We start from the raw sequence: 14,699 nt of genomic DNA, 5'->3' as shown, positions 1-14,699 counted from the left end.
GTTCCTATTTTTATAATTCACTTTTCAGAAAATTGAATTTTTTTTTTCATGTTTTTTGTTTTTACTAAATTTTTTTAATAGTTTAAGTAATTTTTTTTTAATTTTTAGATACACCTAACATAAATACACTTAAAAAATATAATATTTGTGAAAAAAATCTTTAGAAAATTCACTAAATATCATAAATATAAAAAAAAACGAGAATTTAATATATTTTTTTGTATTCTCGTGTATTTATTGATTTTTTAAAATATTTTTTTACAAATATTTTACTTTTTATATTCATCTAAGTAAGATACATCTAAAAAGTAAAAAAAAAAAAATTGTTTAAAATTTAAAAAATATTCACCAAAAATGAAAATAAAAATGAAAAACAAAAACTTTATTTTCAGAAAATTAAATCCAAAAAATTAAAATCAAACCCACTAAATAATTTTAAATTATCAATAACCCAATCATTATTGAACCATAGCCAATCCTAGAAGGCACCATAAAACTAAAAACTAACATTTTTTATTTTTTAAATGTTGAATAAGTCGAAAACACCCAAAAAAAAATGGCATAATTTAACAGTATGAACTAATCATGAAAATAGGAATAATAGGCTTCAAGAGCCATTCAGTATCTATTGATAGTTATTACAATTTTATACGAAGAAAAAGCCAGATAAATTGGTCAAAGATGAAAAAAAAAAAATGTTTAATGTTTAATATTTTATAAATCTCATATTACATAGCAAGCAATGAAATTTTTATCTAGTCTACCAAATATAACATACAAAATAATTTACATAAATTTTATGTATATAAAACTTGTACAAAATATTTGGTAGTAACATTTTTAGAATTTTAAACCACGATAATTAGTATTTAATTTGACATATTAATATATATAAATTTTTGGAAAAATTAGTCTAGGTTCCTCTCCCATTTTTAGTAATGGAAGAGATCCACAATATTATTTTATGATGTTTAAGATCCCTTAACTCCACACTCATATATCACAGAGAAATTTGAGTCTCTCAAATCAAATCTCATTTCTCTCTCTCTCTCTCTCTCACACACACACACTCTAAACTCTCTCTCTCTTTTTGTACTATGTCACTACTAAGCTTCAACAATGGCAGATAAAGAAGAACAACAAAAAACTCTGATCTACGAATCAAGAAAAACTCCTCCAAATCCACAATGAGAATCACTAGGTTTCTCAAACCCTATGCCCATGGAGTATAATCAGTAAGCTCCGCCGTGGAATGACCACCCATTGAGTCCATCTCTGGCGAGTCGAATGGGTTATAGTTTGATACCAATGGTGATCGAGCACTCCTCCAGAGGTAAGAGAGCCTACGACATATTCTCTCGCCTTCTCAAAGAACGAATCGTCTGTATCAACGGCCCTATCTCCGACGACACTACTCATGTCGTCGTCACTCAACTTCTCTACCTTGAGTCCGAGAACCCTTCCAAACCCATCAACATATACCTCAACTCCCCAGCAGCGCCGTCACTGCAGGTTCATCCTTTTAACCCCCCAAATCTCAATCTACTCTCATTTTATTTCATTACAATTACATATTTTGATTTTGAGTTCTATATACGAAGTTCACTGTAACCTTGATTTAGTATTTCGGTTGTATGAGTTTTTGTGTGTGAATTTTCTCTGGATTTGGCCACTGTATGAATTTTCTCTGGATTTTGCTACTGTGTGAATTTTCTTTAGATTTTAGCCACTGTGTGAATTTTCTCTAGATTTAGCCACTGTGTGAATTTTCTCTGGATTTTGGCCACTGTGTGAATTTTCTTTAGATTTAGCCACTATGTGAATTTTCTCTGGATTTTGGCCACTATGTGAATTTTCTCTAGTTGTTGGCTGTGAATTTTTTCTAGAAAACTCAAGGATGTGGTGGTTCCTTTTTGATATTTGGTTGCTTCAATTTCTCTATTAATTTGTTTACTTACTCAGATATTGAAAGAAGAAAAAAAAAAAGAACAATGTGATTTTGAATGGATTTTCTCTGGTTTGATAATGATTTGGTATATATTGATCTTGAGGTTCCTTTTTTATCAATTTTCTCTGATTGAGTCAAAACACAATTTTCTCTAGTTTGATCAAAACATAGAGAAAATTATAAGCAAACTAGATAATTAATTTGGGAAAGATGAGGAATGAAGTTGGAAGAGAAAAGAGAACTGCCACTTAACACTCTCGTGTGTGTAATTTTTTCTGACATGTTTAATTTTCTCTAATGTAGTTATCTATGGAGTATTTCTATGCCTAAACCAGAGAAATTCTCTTATCTTTTTTTTTTTCTTTGGTTCAATTTTCTCTGATTTGATCAAAAACACAAATTTCTCTACACAATTTTCTTTGGATAGAGCCACACAAAGCCACACAAATTTTCTCTAACACAATTTTCTCTGGATAGAGCCACACAAAGCTACACGAATTTTCTCTACACAATTTTCTTTGGATGGAGCCAGACAAAGCCACAAAAATTTTCTTTACACAATTTTCTCTGGATAGAGCCATACAAAGCCACACAAAGCCACACAAATTCTAATGGTATGTGAGTCTGGGAAGAGTTTCTCTTCCATTCTGTAAAACTCAGGTGTTGTATATAATTATTTTTGGATAGATTAGTAATTAAATTAATTTATATAGGTCATTTATTAATATCAAAGAATTAGTTATGAGATGGCATTATATTTTCTATTACTTAGATGGAAAATTTTGTAATTTTGAGAAATTAGGTTTATAAGCCCACTTGTTGTGGCTTTAAGTCCGGGGAAACAAACAAAACAAAGGCTAGTGAATTGCTCCATAGGCAGCAAGGGTTTGAAAAGGTAAAAGAAAAAAAAATGAAAAAAGAAGAGAGGTTCAAGTGAGGCTGCAATAGGAATTGGAGGTAGCACGTTGGGTGATTTTGGGACACCCATTGGTTGAGGTAAAATCTGCCTGTACTGTTGATTATTAAGTTTATGTTGAGGAATTAAGCAATCAATGCAAGGGAATTTGGAAGATCTATAGGTGCCTACTTAGGTTTTGAGAATTGGGTGTAATGTATAAGTGTAACTTTGGGTGGGTAATAGAAACAGTAGAGTTTTGTATCATGGGTAAGGGTGTGTTTGGCTATAAAGTTGGGTTGAATGGTTTGGTCACTTGGATATTAAAGCAATACATTAATCTAATATGGTAGGGCTTTTGTGGGTGTATGTAACATGTAAAAATATTAATTTATTTGAGATTATATTTATTAGGTTTGTGTGATTGAAGTGGTGGAGCTAGGTGTTTGGAGTTGGTATTGAAATATTATTTTTTAAGCGTTTGATGTAAATAACCCTCTATCATTGTTGGTTCATTTTTATTCCTATTGAATAATTTAAAATTATAAATATTTATTTATAGCCTTCATGTTCTCTTAAATTAAAATATGGGTAAAGTATAAAACAACATCGAATATTATTATGCAAATTATTTGAATATTTTGTGAAACTATTCTGAAAATTATACCAAATGTTTATTCTGAAAATATTGAATAATTTATTTAAAGGTTGTGTATTGTTTGAATTTTGAACATCACTCTAGTCTGACTATGATTTGGACCCTAGCCAATGGGGGTTATTTATTGGCAGATAAACTAGTTTCTTTTGGGGCTTTACCACCGGCTTATGTATGGTTCTAGGCCTTGTCACGAGCTAAGTGGCCGTAGTCACGAAGACTTGGGTTTGTGTATCGCATCATTAAACCATCTAAATATTGAACTATCGATTTGAACAACGAAATTTCTTCGAATTATCTCATTGTCTTTTCAATTAGAATGTATTGCTACACTGTTTATTTTCAACTATGAAACCATCTTACAAAATAAATTGTTATTTATTGGATTGTAGCAAAAATATATTTATTGGTTGTCGACAATTTTTTTTTTTTTTTGTATACTTGATCCAACTAGCAGTGATGGTTGGTTATTTACTGGGCTATGTAGCTTATCCTTATTTATTTATTTATTTTTCAAATTCTGAGTAGAGCTGAGCGGTGTTTTTACTTGTGTGAGTGCCAAGAGTAGGACTAGGATTTAAGTACTTGGATTACTATTTTGTTAGTGGATTATATTAGTGGACTTAGTGGACAATTTCATATGATAAGAATTATCTATTTTTATGAATTTTAGCATTATGATAATTAAGGATTTAATTTGAGTTTTTACATTGTTGGTTATGTGTTGGGCTCTTAGCCTTGCATGCTCACTTAAATGAGTGTGCGGTGTTGTCACAGAGCTTGGGGCGTGACACATTCTCTCTGTATTATCTTTTATTTTAATTTTGAAAATTGAAGCTTTTCTTCAGTGTAGCTATCTATGGAGTCCCTTTTCTGCATTTTAATCTCTTGAAATGTAGACTGAATTGTAGACATCAACAATTTCTCTGATTCAAACTAGAGAAAATTCAAATTTCTCTAAGTTCAAACCAAAGAAAATTCAACAACAGAGAAAATTAAGTAGAGAAATTGAAATTTCTCTGAGTTCAAACCAGAGAAATTCAAAGAAAATTGAATGCTTTGAATTTTTTCTAGTTTGAACCCAAAGAATTTCTGGACTTCTCAAAGAATTCAAGCTTTTCGGATTTTATGAGGGTTTCAAGCTTTTTGTGAGTAACATTTACAATATGATCATCATTAAGAAGCAAGTCATGAACTTCATACCATTGTTGGTGAAATTTACTAGTCTGGTTAAGTGCTATGTTGTGATATCCATTGCTTTTGGTGTTTTGAATGTCTTACAGTCCCAAGACAATTGGTCAAAATGAAAATAGTGTTTGTTCAATTTTCTCTGGGTTGTTGTTGTCTGAATGTCTTATAGTTTGGAGAAAATTGGTCAGAATGAAAATGGTGGTTGTTCAATTTTCTTTGGTTTGATCAAAAACACAGAAAATTATGAGCAAACCAGAGAAAATTGGTCAAAAACACAGAGAAATTCTTCTGGATGGATATTATAGGACCTTAGACATTATGAAAATATTTAGTATCCTTTATGCTATAAAATCTTAATACCAGAGACCTTAAAAAAATCCCCTAAATTTTTTGTTGCAACTTGCTTTTTCTTTTCGACTACATAAAGAAAAAAATGGAGAGAGAGAGATAGAGATATTTTTTGTTGTAACTTGCTTTTTCTTTTGAACTGCATAAAGAAAAAAAAAATGGAGGGAGGGAGAGAGAGAGAGAGAGAGAGAATATCTAACTAACCATTAATTGGGCTTATTATCTCAACCCATGAATCCAATTATATCTTTATTCCGAGTAGAACAATTTCAACCTTTAGATTGAGTTAATCATCACTATTCACAATGACATATAGAATATTTTTAATACATTTTAAAAAACTCACTTGCTTTATTATATAAATATATATATATATATATATATTTTTTTTTAGTGCCATTTTTTTTGGAGACTTATATATGGGTCTTAATAGGTGAACTTATTGTCCAATAGGTCTTATGATAATTAATGACGTTTTTCATCAAACCCTATTAAAAAATGTCATTAATTTAATTTTCAGCCACTATTTGAAAATTGTCACAAAAAAATATCACTAATTATAAGTTTTAGCAATATTTTAAAAAAAGTGTCACAAAAAAGTCACTAATTTTCAACTTTTAGAGACAGTTAGAAAAATTCGTCACAGAAAAACGTCACTAATTGTCAGTTTTAGCGATACTTTATAAAAATCGTGACAAAAAAAAAGTCACTAATTGTCAATTTTTAACGACATATGCAAAAAAATCATCACAAAAAATTTTAACGGTAATTTTACTAGGACTTATTTCAATAGCACTTAATAGGAATTAAGTCCAACTATTAAGACCTATTTTGAATATTGAGGTTGAGATCTCAAACAAAAATGTTATTTCCAAATGTTCAATAACAAAATTAGTAAAGATTTACCATCTATCAAAGTAAAACTTTACTATTAACATTATTAATTCGATATTGTAACTAATTTCTCATTTAATATTTATACTAGTAATGGTAACGATCATAGTCAGTATGGTGGTTAGTGATGTTAATTGTAAAAATTTACTATTTACATGTTTAAATTAGACAGTGAAATTTTACTGTCTAAATTAATAGAGTAAAATTTTACTGTCCACAATAATAGCGAGTTTTGAATGTTTTGTGTTACTATTTGTAGTTGTTTGCTAAGTGGTGGTGGCGGCAGTGGCAACAACGTTGGTCATTAGTTGATGGTGGGGAAAGTTGCTAGAAATGGTGGCTAGAGTAGATTGTTGAGGGAGATAAGCCGTTGGAGGATGATAAAGAAAATTGTCAAAAAATGGTCATTGAAGATTTTTGCCAAAAAAATGTCATTGGAAAGTCTGCGACCTTGATGTTGGTCGCTAGAAAATTAGCGTCGGCCGATGGTAGTCGCTGAAAAATTGTTACCAGTAAACAGTGGTTAGTAGTGGCCGACAATAGTTAGTGGTGGTTGTGGTAATGTAAGGTGTTGGAAATGAAGGTTAGAAATTGAGGGTAACATTATTTTAATATTTTGGATTTTGTCCTTATTGAATGAAAACATTTTACTTTTTCCTTTTGACAACAAAATTTGTGATTGAGAATTTCTTACCAAAAACCCTATCTTTTTTGGTCAATTCAATTAATAAAAACATCAAAATTTACCCCCCTTTTTTTTCACCTCAAGGTACACATTAGTAGGGGCTAGAGGTTAGTTTTATTTATTTATTTATATATTTATTTTTAACATGTAATTTATGAAATAAAACATACCATTAACTTTTCCATCTAAAATAACAAATTGTGAGTACCATACACTAAATCTATTTTAAGACAAAAATACTCCTACATCTTCAAATTTACAAAAAAATGTCACCTTCCATGTTTCTATTGTTTCTTTCTACTCCTTTCCTTCCCAACCATTACCACCTCCTCTCTCCTTCATTTTTTCTTCTCTTCCTTTCCTTCCTTCTTTTTTGGCTCCCTCATCAACCTCAACTGTTTCACTCTGTACTGCCCTGGCTTCCTCTATGACTCCTTTTTTCCCTCAAACCACCACCCACTACAAAATCACTTTACCACGCGTCATTAATGCCCTCCAAATTCATTAACTTTTAGTGCCCAACTAACACACAAAATGATTTACCATATATTTTATCTTTGATATTGATTGTCCAAAATCAAACACTTCTTTGATGCCAAACCATATATATATATATATATATATATGTATATGTGTGTGTGTGTGTGTGTGTGTGTGCGTGGTTTTTTAATAGATACTAGTTGTGTGAATGATTCTCCACAGGACACTGTCATATTTTTTTGTTTTTGTTTTTGTTTTTTTAAGCCAAAACAAAGTGACATTTTGTGGAGTTGATTTTCAATGTTCAAAGAATGGCTGGTTTTTAAATGCTGGTGAAGTGGAGACTGTGTTTCAGACTTTCAGTGGCTATTTGTGTGTGGGTGTATTTACTGTTATGATGGTGAGATGAGAGTGGTGAGTGATTTTCTAGTGTGCAGGAGTGTGTACTGCTCAAGTGCTAAAGTTGGGATAGAATTTACTACCGTTGGCAACCATGGGAGGACCATAAAGTAAAGTAAATATGTATAGATATATAGGTTTAATTTGGAAGAGAGAAAGAAGACAGAGGTGACAGTATTAAAATCAATTTAAATATTTTATTAACAGGAGTTATATACACATGGCATGAGAACTGGTAGAAACATCCCAATAGACATTCTTCTACTTATTCTCCTCATTTTTTTTTTTTTCCTTTTTGACATTGGCTAGTCTTTGAACAACGGCACTGCTTGAGCATTGAATTGAAACAATCGTATTATAAAAGACTAAAGCTTACTTGTCAGGGATCCCTCAAACAACTAGATTTATTTTTTAATTTTTTCTACCACCTAAATTGAATTACATGTGAATGCATCTCATGTTAGAGGAGCAACAATTAAATGTACAACGATATGCAGTCTTTAATCTGTTTCCATGCTTCGCGGTAGATATTTCTCCCTGTACTGATAAAACTGCCTGGCACCTTAAATTGGTACTCTTCTCTGCATTATGGCCTTCTTTTCATTTGTCTTCATTTTTTGTATTGGTCAACTTGCTCGCAAGAAAGTGCAGCCTGGCAATGAGAGGTCGAGGTGCCCTTGTTACTGGTCAAATCCCCTTACACACAGAAATCCTACAAAATAATTATTCCATTAACATTAGCAAGAAAAGCATGGTTAAATAAAATTCGTTCACGAGACTGATGAGTTGGTATTAAGGGATAGGGGATCATCTCTGAATGAGTTGAACAAGTTGGAATTCAGTTAGTCACAGCCTTCAATTACAGTAAGCCACTGTTTTGTGAAGCATATAGTTTATTTCAGATCTCCTTAGCATAAAGTTTATCATTTTATATTGTGATTTGATTTGTAGAGAGTGAACAGCTTGTGTGTAAGGATGACAGTTGGCGGAGTTGGGGTGGTGTTTTGTCAACTGAACAGTGCTATTGATATTTGATCATTATTTTATTGTTAATGATAATTCCAAAATTTGTTGGGGTAATGAGTATATTAAATGAACAATGGACAATTGAGAAGTTTGTTGTTGTATCATCATCATGTTCTCTTAGTTTATTAGTTACCATGGGTAATGGAAAGAAGTATGGGTAATAGACAAGTTCATGGTGATTTTGTGTCCAGATAGACCCTTAAACTATAAGCAGAGGAAGGATGTAACTCACCTACAAAACATTATTAGGTCTCAAGAAGATTTTCCCAAAAAATGCGTTATGCTGGCATTGGTCTTCCAAGATCAAGAGAGAAATTTGAATAAGAGGGATAGGATGAGTATGAAAATCAAATCCATTGAATTTTGGTCTCTCTAAAAAAGTTCATCAAAGCACAGAGCTTTGCTACTAACAGGCTCAGTTTGGTTAGATAGAGAATATAGGAAAGTGAAAGAAAAAGAAAAAAAATATTTTTTATGTGTTTGTTTAAGTTTCTTGTACAATTCAAATTAGCTTGTTAGTTAGGCTTACGATTTCTCGCAAAATATACAGGGAAATTTATTTTTTCCTGCAAAACTTGACAATGCTTATTTTATTTCCCTCTTTACCGTGCTTCTCTCCACAACTCCCTATTATACGGTGATTACATTTTTTCCCATAATTTTCTTGCAATGTTGACACATTTAGTGTTTATTGTGAAAAAGATCTATTTACCTGTAAAAATTTATGATACAGAGGTCCATGCCCATGGAACATCAATAGGATTAAGGCTGGATTCATGTTAAGCAAACATCTGCAATAGTGGCCATTGTGTGTTATAATACTATCTATGAAAAAAAAAAAAACAATTGGCTTCAACTTTTGCCAAAGTAGGATGGTAAAGTAAGCTAGCATTTTGCAGGTTTCAATGGAAATTCATAGTCCCTTTGTTGGTGGGTGGTGAGGTTATAAAGCTGCTGCAGAGGTTCCCATGGGAAGTGGTAGTTCTACCTTGCAAATAGATTACTAATAGAGATGAGAGTAATTAGATGGTAATAATTAGACTACCTCATTAACTTGGAAGTACATTCCATTGAGTGGAAAGCTTCCTCTCATTGCCATTCCACATGGTATCTGCACATGAGGCAAGTATCAATAAACAGCTCTTAGTAGCCTTCAATGTTACTTTTAGCAACAATAATTGTAGTATATATCCCAGGTTTGGATTTCCTCACCAAAAGTGTCCCTCATAATTGTTAATGAATTTGCTTCTCGTACACTACTGCATGAGAAGCACTTTTGCTCATTGCACAGTTTGTCTGATTCTTAAGACCCACACCTGCCTTCTGGTGGTTGAATTGAATTTGCAGTTTCTCCTGTATGAATGATGCCAAAGTAGATGGAAACAATAAGCACTTAACAAGACAATAATAGCATTTATACCTGAAAACTTAATGTCAAATAGCCTCGGATCGATTTGATGTGTGTCATTTGGGTTCTGACAAGAGTATGTTTGAGCTCCTCCATGATGGTATACGATGTCTTTTGGTGTATTGTAAAACATACAACTAAGGTTGTACAGAGTTACAGTTTGAGGTATAATATATCATAAGATTACCCGGTGTCCATATAACAAGAAGGTATGGACTTGGATCATCTAGTTCTCGTTTATCCAGCTGAATATTTTAGAGGGTCAGTTGGGAGCAATCTGTGTTGCTGATAGGAGAATGAAATAAAACAAAAGCAGAGGTAACTAACCCCTTTTAGGAGAGGGTATAAATCTGGAAGTTCATACCTGCAGCAGGATGGAAGGAGTTAGTTGTGTAGCAAAAAGTATCTTAGCAAGTTGTGTTATTTAACATTTATTAATGTCTAAAAGGTTTGTTTGTCAATACTGATAAAATAAAATCTTTATTTATATATTAAATAATATAAATTTAAATATTTTTATTTAAATAATATAAATAATATTAAAAAAAATTATCGAGCCGAGCCGAGCCGAGCTCGAGTTTCATTAATGTTAACAAGCCGAGCCGAGCTCGAGCTGAGTTTCTTATCGAGCCGAGTTCGAGCTCAATAAACGAGCTTGATAAGTAAACGAGCTAAGCTCAAGCTCAGCAAAGCTCGGCTTGGCTCGATTTGTTTGCAGCCTTACCCTGAAGTCAATGACTTAAAGATTCATATTCAATCGAACGCCTTCCATAATTTCCAAGGATCTACTTAAGTTGGAAAGTTTATTTTTTTTAGAAGTTATTCCTTAATCACATGTTTTCTTGGGGATTTAAATTTTAAAAAGGCAATCATTCTTTTTTCTTTTCTTTTTTTATCACTAAGGTAAAAACCCAAATTCAAACTCAAATTCATTAAAATTAGGAAACCACCCCCTAATTTACTATTGATTACTTGAATCATGATCAAAATATGAATCACTGCCTAAATTGAACCCCCAAATCTTTGTAATTGGATCATTGTCCCAAATAACTCAGATTGCCACAGAATCAAATCATTACCATATCAGACTCTTCAGATTTTGGAAATGAAAGCACTGTCTTCCGAATTGTTGATCCCTAGAATCAAATCAAATCATTTCTAAAATATCACATAAGCACATAATTTGCATTCATGCCTATTGGGGAGTAGGATTGCCCTGTCAAAATTTAGAAATGAGATCTAGGATTCACTAAATCATTTTAAAAGGCAATAATAAAATCCTAGAAATGAGGGCATCATGCCCCAGTTTGGAAGGTGCTAATGCTCTCTATATGCAAAAGGTAAGTTTGGTCACAAAAAAGTATATCGGTTATTACTATCAATATACCTCTCATTCCACAAGGAAATGATCAAACAGTACTAATAGCATAATCTAATGCTTGCCTTATTGACATAACATAGCCCGCGAATAGTGTCTGGGATATTATGCAACAAACCTGAGGATAGGAGAACGGACCCAGTCAATTTTGTTTAACACTTACCATTGGATCTCGAAGTCATCATCATCACCCATCAGGTGATAGTTGCCCAACCAAGGGAATTTTTAGGAATTTTAAGGATTACTGCTAGAGTGATCAATCTAAACAATTGTCTTTCCATTATTTATTGTTTCCCGAAATGTGCCCCAATTTATTTTCAAAAGTGCATCATCAAATTTCAACTTCTATTTTTTTTCAAAATCCTTTTTCAAAATAAAGTCGCTTTTTTTATTTAAATTTTCAAGTTTTTATTTCCTCTTTTTTTTCAAAAGTTTTGAGGAGTTCAAATTTTATTCCAAGGAATCAATCAAACAATCATCATTTAGCCAAATATCTTATAAAGGAACCAAAATTTTATTCAAAATGAAAGACTTGGTCATCACTTCCTTGTTTAACAATTATCCATAAAATTGAGGTTCCCTCAAAGTTAGTGGCCCAAGGATTTTTACATGATGAAAAGAACTTTCCATAATTTCCGAACTCTACTCAAATTTTAATTTCAAAAAATTTCCAAGGAATTTCAGATCTTATTCCAAGAAATCAATCAAACAGTTACCTTATAGTCAAATGTCTTCTAAAGAAATTCAAAATTTTATTTCAAAGTGAAAGACTCGGTCATTACCTCCTTATCTAACACTTTTCCACAAAATCAAATTCCCTCTAAAGTCAAAAACCTAAAAATTTCTGTCTAATCATAAACTTTTCATAATTTCTAAAATTCTACTCGGGTTTTCTTCCAAAATTCTTTCTGTAACGCCCTCAAATTTAAGTACATAAACCACTCATTCAGGATATCCATAGACATGGAGAAATAAGCATATATTCATTTATCAGAGTATTCTTTACAAAAAGTATTACATGTTGACAACAAAAGTAAATGCCCTACGGGCTTACAACTTTCCAAGTCAACACTTAGTTTCAACAAAAGAGAATTCTAACTCTTAACATATTAAGCCCTAGGCTTGAATTACATGTAACACAAAAGATAACTACAAAAATTAATAAGCCTTCAGCTTCTAAACCTCCCAAGCTGCATCCGTGGAGGCGGCATATCACCTGTATCTGAAAATGATGTCCCATATAGGGTGAGCCAAAGCCCAGTAGAGATACGCTAAACATAATATGAGAATTAACTAAAACATTAGCATTTGATAACTGTTTAACTCATATAAACCAACGTACATCTCTTCCATAACCAATTCATATTCACAACCACATTTTAATCCCTTTCCGTTTCATTATCCAAACCAAGTCATAGATATGGTTCATTGTTTATCTAAACAGTTCAAAGTGAGACTAATACTTCAATCATAATCAATTCAAATGAGACTACAACTCATATTATCAATACTTCAATCATAATCAATTCAAATGAAACTACAACTCATATTATCAATACTTCCATCATGTACATTATGCAAACGTAATTAAGGTTTTGAGACTTTCACCCTGGACACTCTGGCCAACTTAGTTATCAATGGAGTCCATCCCCTATCTCCTCCCGAACAGGTTTGAGAGTACATCCCCTATCTCCTCCCAAACCATGGAGTACATCCCCTATCTCCTCCCAAACAAGATACATATGCAATGTATTTAAACGCTTTATCATATACAATGATCAATCCAGACACATATTCAACGTGTTAATTCAATAGTCACATTCAATGACATAACTCAGTTGATTAGTTTTAATTCACCTAATCATCATGCAGTGTCTACAACAATCAAGACTATCCTCCACCGATAGCCCAAAACAGTTATTTCTAACAGGTAAATAAATATATCAAACAGACAAATAAATATATCAATATTTTTATAGGTGAGTGATTAATCAATCCAACTACACCATTCATTCCCATAACTTCTCAATTTCATGATTTTCAACTCAATTTCATATTTTCATAACTTTTCCAAATTAATTATACAAATTAATTAATCGCATTTACTTAGGGCATTTTCCCCTTTTCTTTTCAACTTTAGCCCTAAGGCTCAATTTCCTCAATCTTACACCAATAACCCCATTTTCCAAGGTCTCACATATACATGGAGCTTGACAATTGAAAACCCCTCTTTTATAAATTCAAAACAAACCCTAACTTTCCCAAAACTCCCAAACAATACCATCTATACAAAATACCCAACGTTTATGTCAAAACTCATAGAAAGGAGTAGGTTATCCCTACCTCAAGTTTCGGAGCTCAAAGGAGAAGAAGGAAGAAACTTAAAGTGCTCCAAATCCAACCTTTTTCGGATCAAAGTGTAGCCTAAGCAAAGCTCTACCTTTTCTTCAAAGAGGCTAGGGTAAAGACACCCAAGAACTAAGTCTATTCTAGAGAGAATATGTATGTAGAGAGAGAGTGTGCTGGATCTAGGGTTTTGAGGAAGAAGGGTATGAAAAAGTGAAGTAGAAACATGCTGCTGCAACTAATATACTCGAGGCTCGCTCGAGCGAATGAGTGGTCGCTCGAGCGACCAGACACAAAAGAACCTCGCTCAAGTGTAAGAAACGTCGCTCGAGCGAACAATGCAAAGCTTCAAGTCTAAAACCCAGAAGCACGCTCGAGCGCAAGAGTGATCGCTCGAGCGAAAGAAATCTCGCTCGAGCAAAGAAACACAACCTTCAGGTCAAAAAGAGACACAAACGCACGCTCGAGCGCAAGAGTGCTCGCTCGAGCCAAGAGACACACCACTCAAAGCTCGCTCAAGCGAAGGAACCCTGGCTCGATCGAAGGAACTAAAACCCAAAGCTCGCTCGAGCGACAAAAGCCTTGCTCGAGCGAGGAAACCAAAATCTGGGCAGCAACTGTTTATTTCAAATCGCATCCAACCTGTTACAAACCTGCCCAATACATCCCAAAACTCGAATACAAAGAATTAAAGGATGGAAATGCGATATAGACAACAACAATCATGACGGAACCCAAGTCCGGAATACAATAAACAATGGAGGTAAAACCGGGATCGCTATACTTTCCCCCCAAGGCACTTCAGATTTTATTCCAAGTATTTAATCAAACAATTGTGTCCTTAGTCAAATATCTTTTAGCGGATTTGGAATTTTATTCAAAATTGAAGATTTGGCCACCACTTCCTTATCTACCATTTTTCATAAAAGTTGAAATTCCCCCTAAAGTCAATGACTTAAAGATTCTTATTCAATCAAACACCTTCCATAATTTTCAAGGCTCTACTTGAGCTGCAAAGTTTCTTTTTTTTAGAAGTTATTCTTTTA

The sequence above is a fragment of the Camellia sinensis genome, chromosome 8 (assembly GCF_055761805.1).
Source record: "Camellia sinensis isolate YWXY chromosome 8, ASM5576180v1, whole genome shotgun sequence".
Lineage (NCBI taxonomy): Eukaryota > Viridiplantae > Streptophyta > Magnoliopsida > Ericales > Theaceae > Camellia > Camellia sinensis.
Note: the sequence above shows the minus strand (reverse complement) of the source record.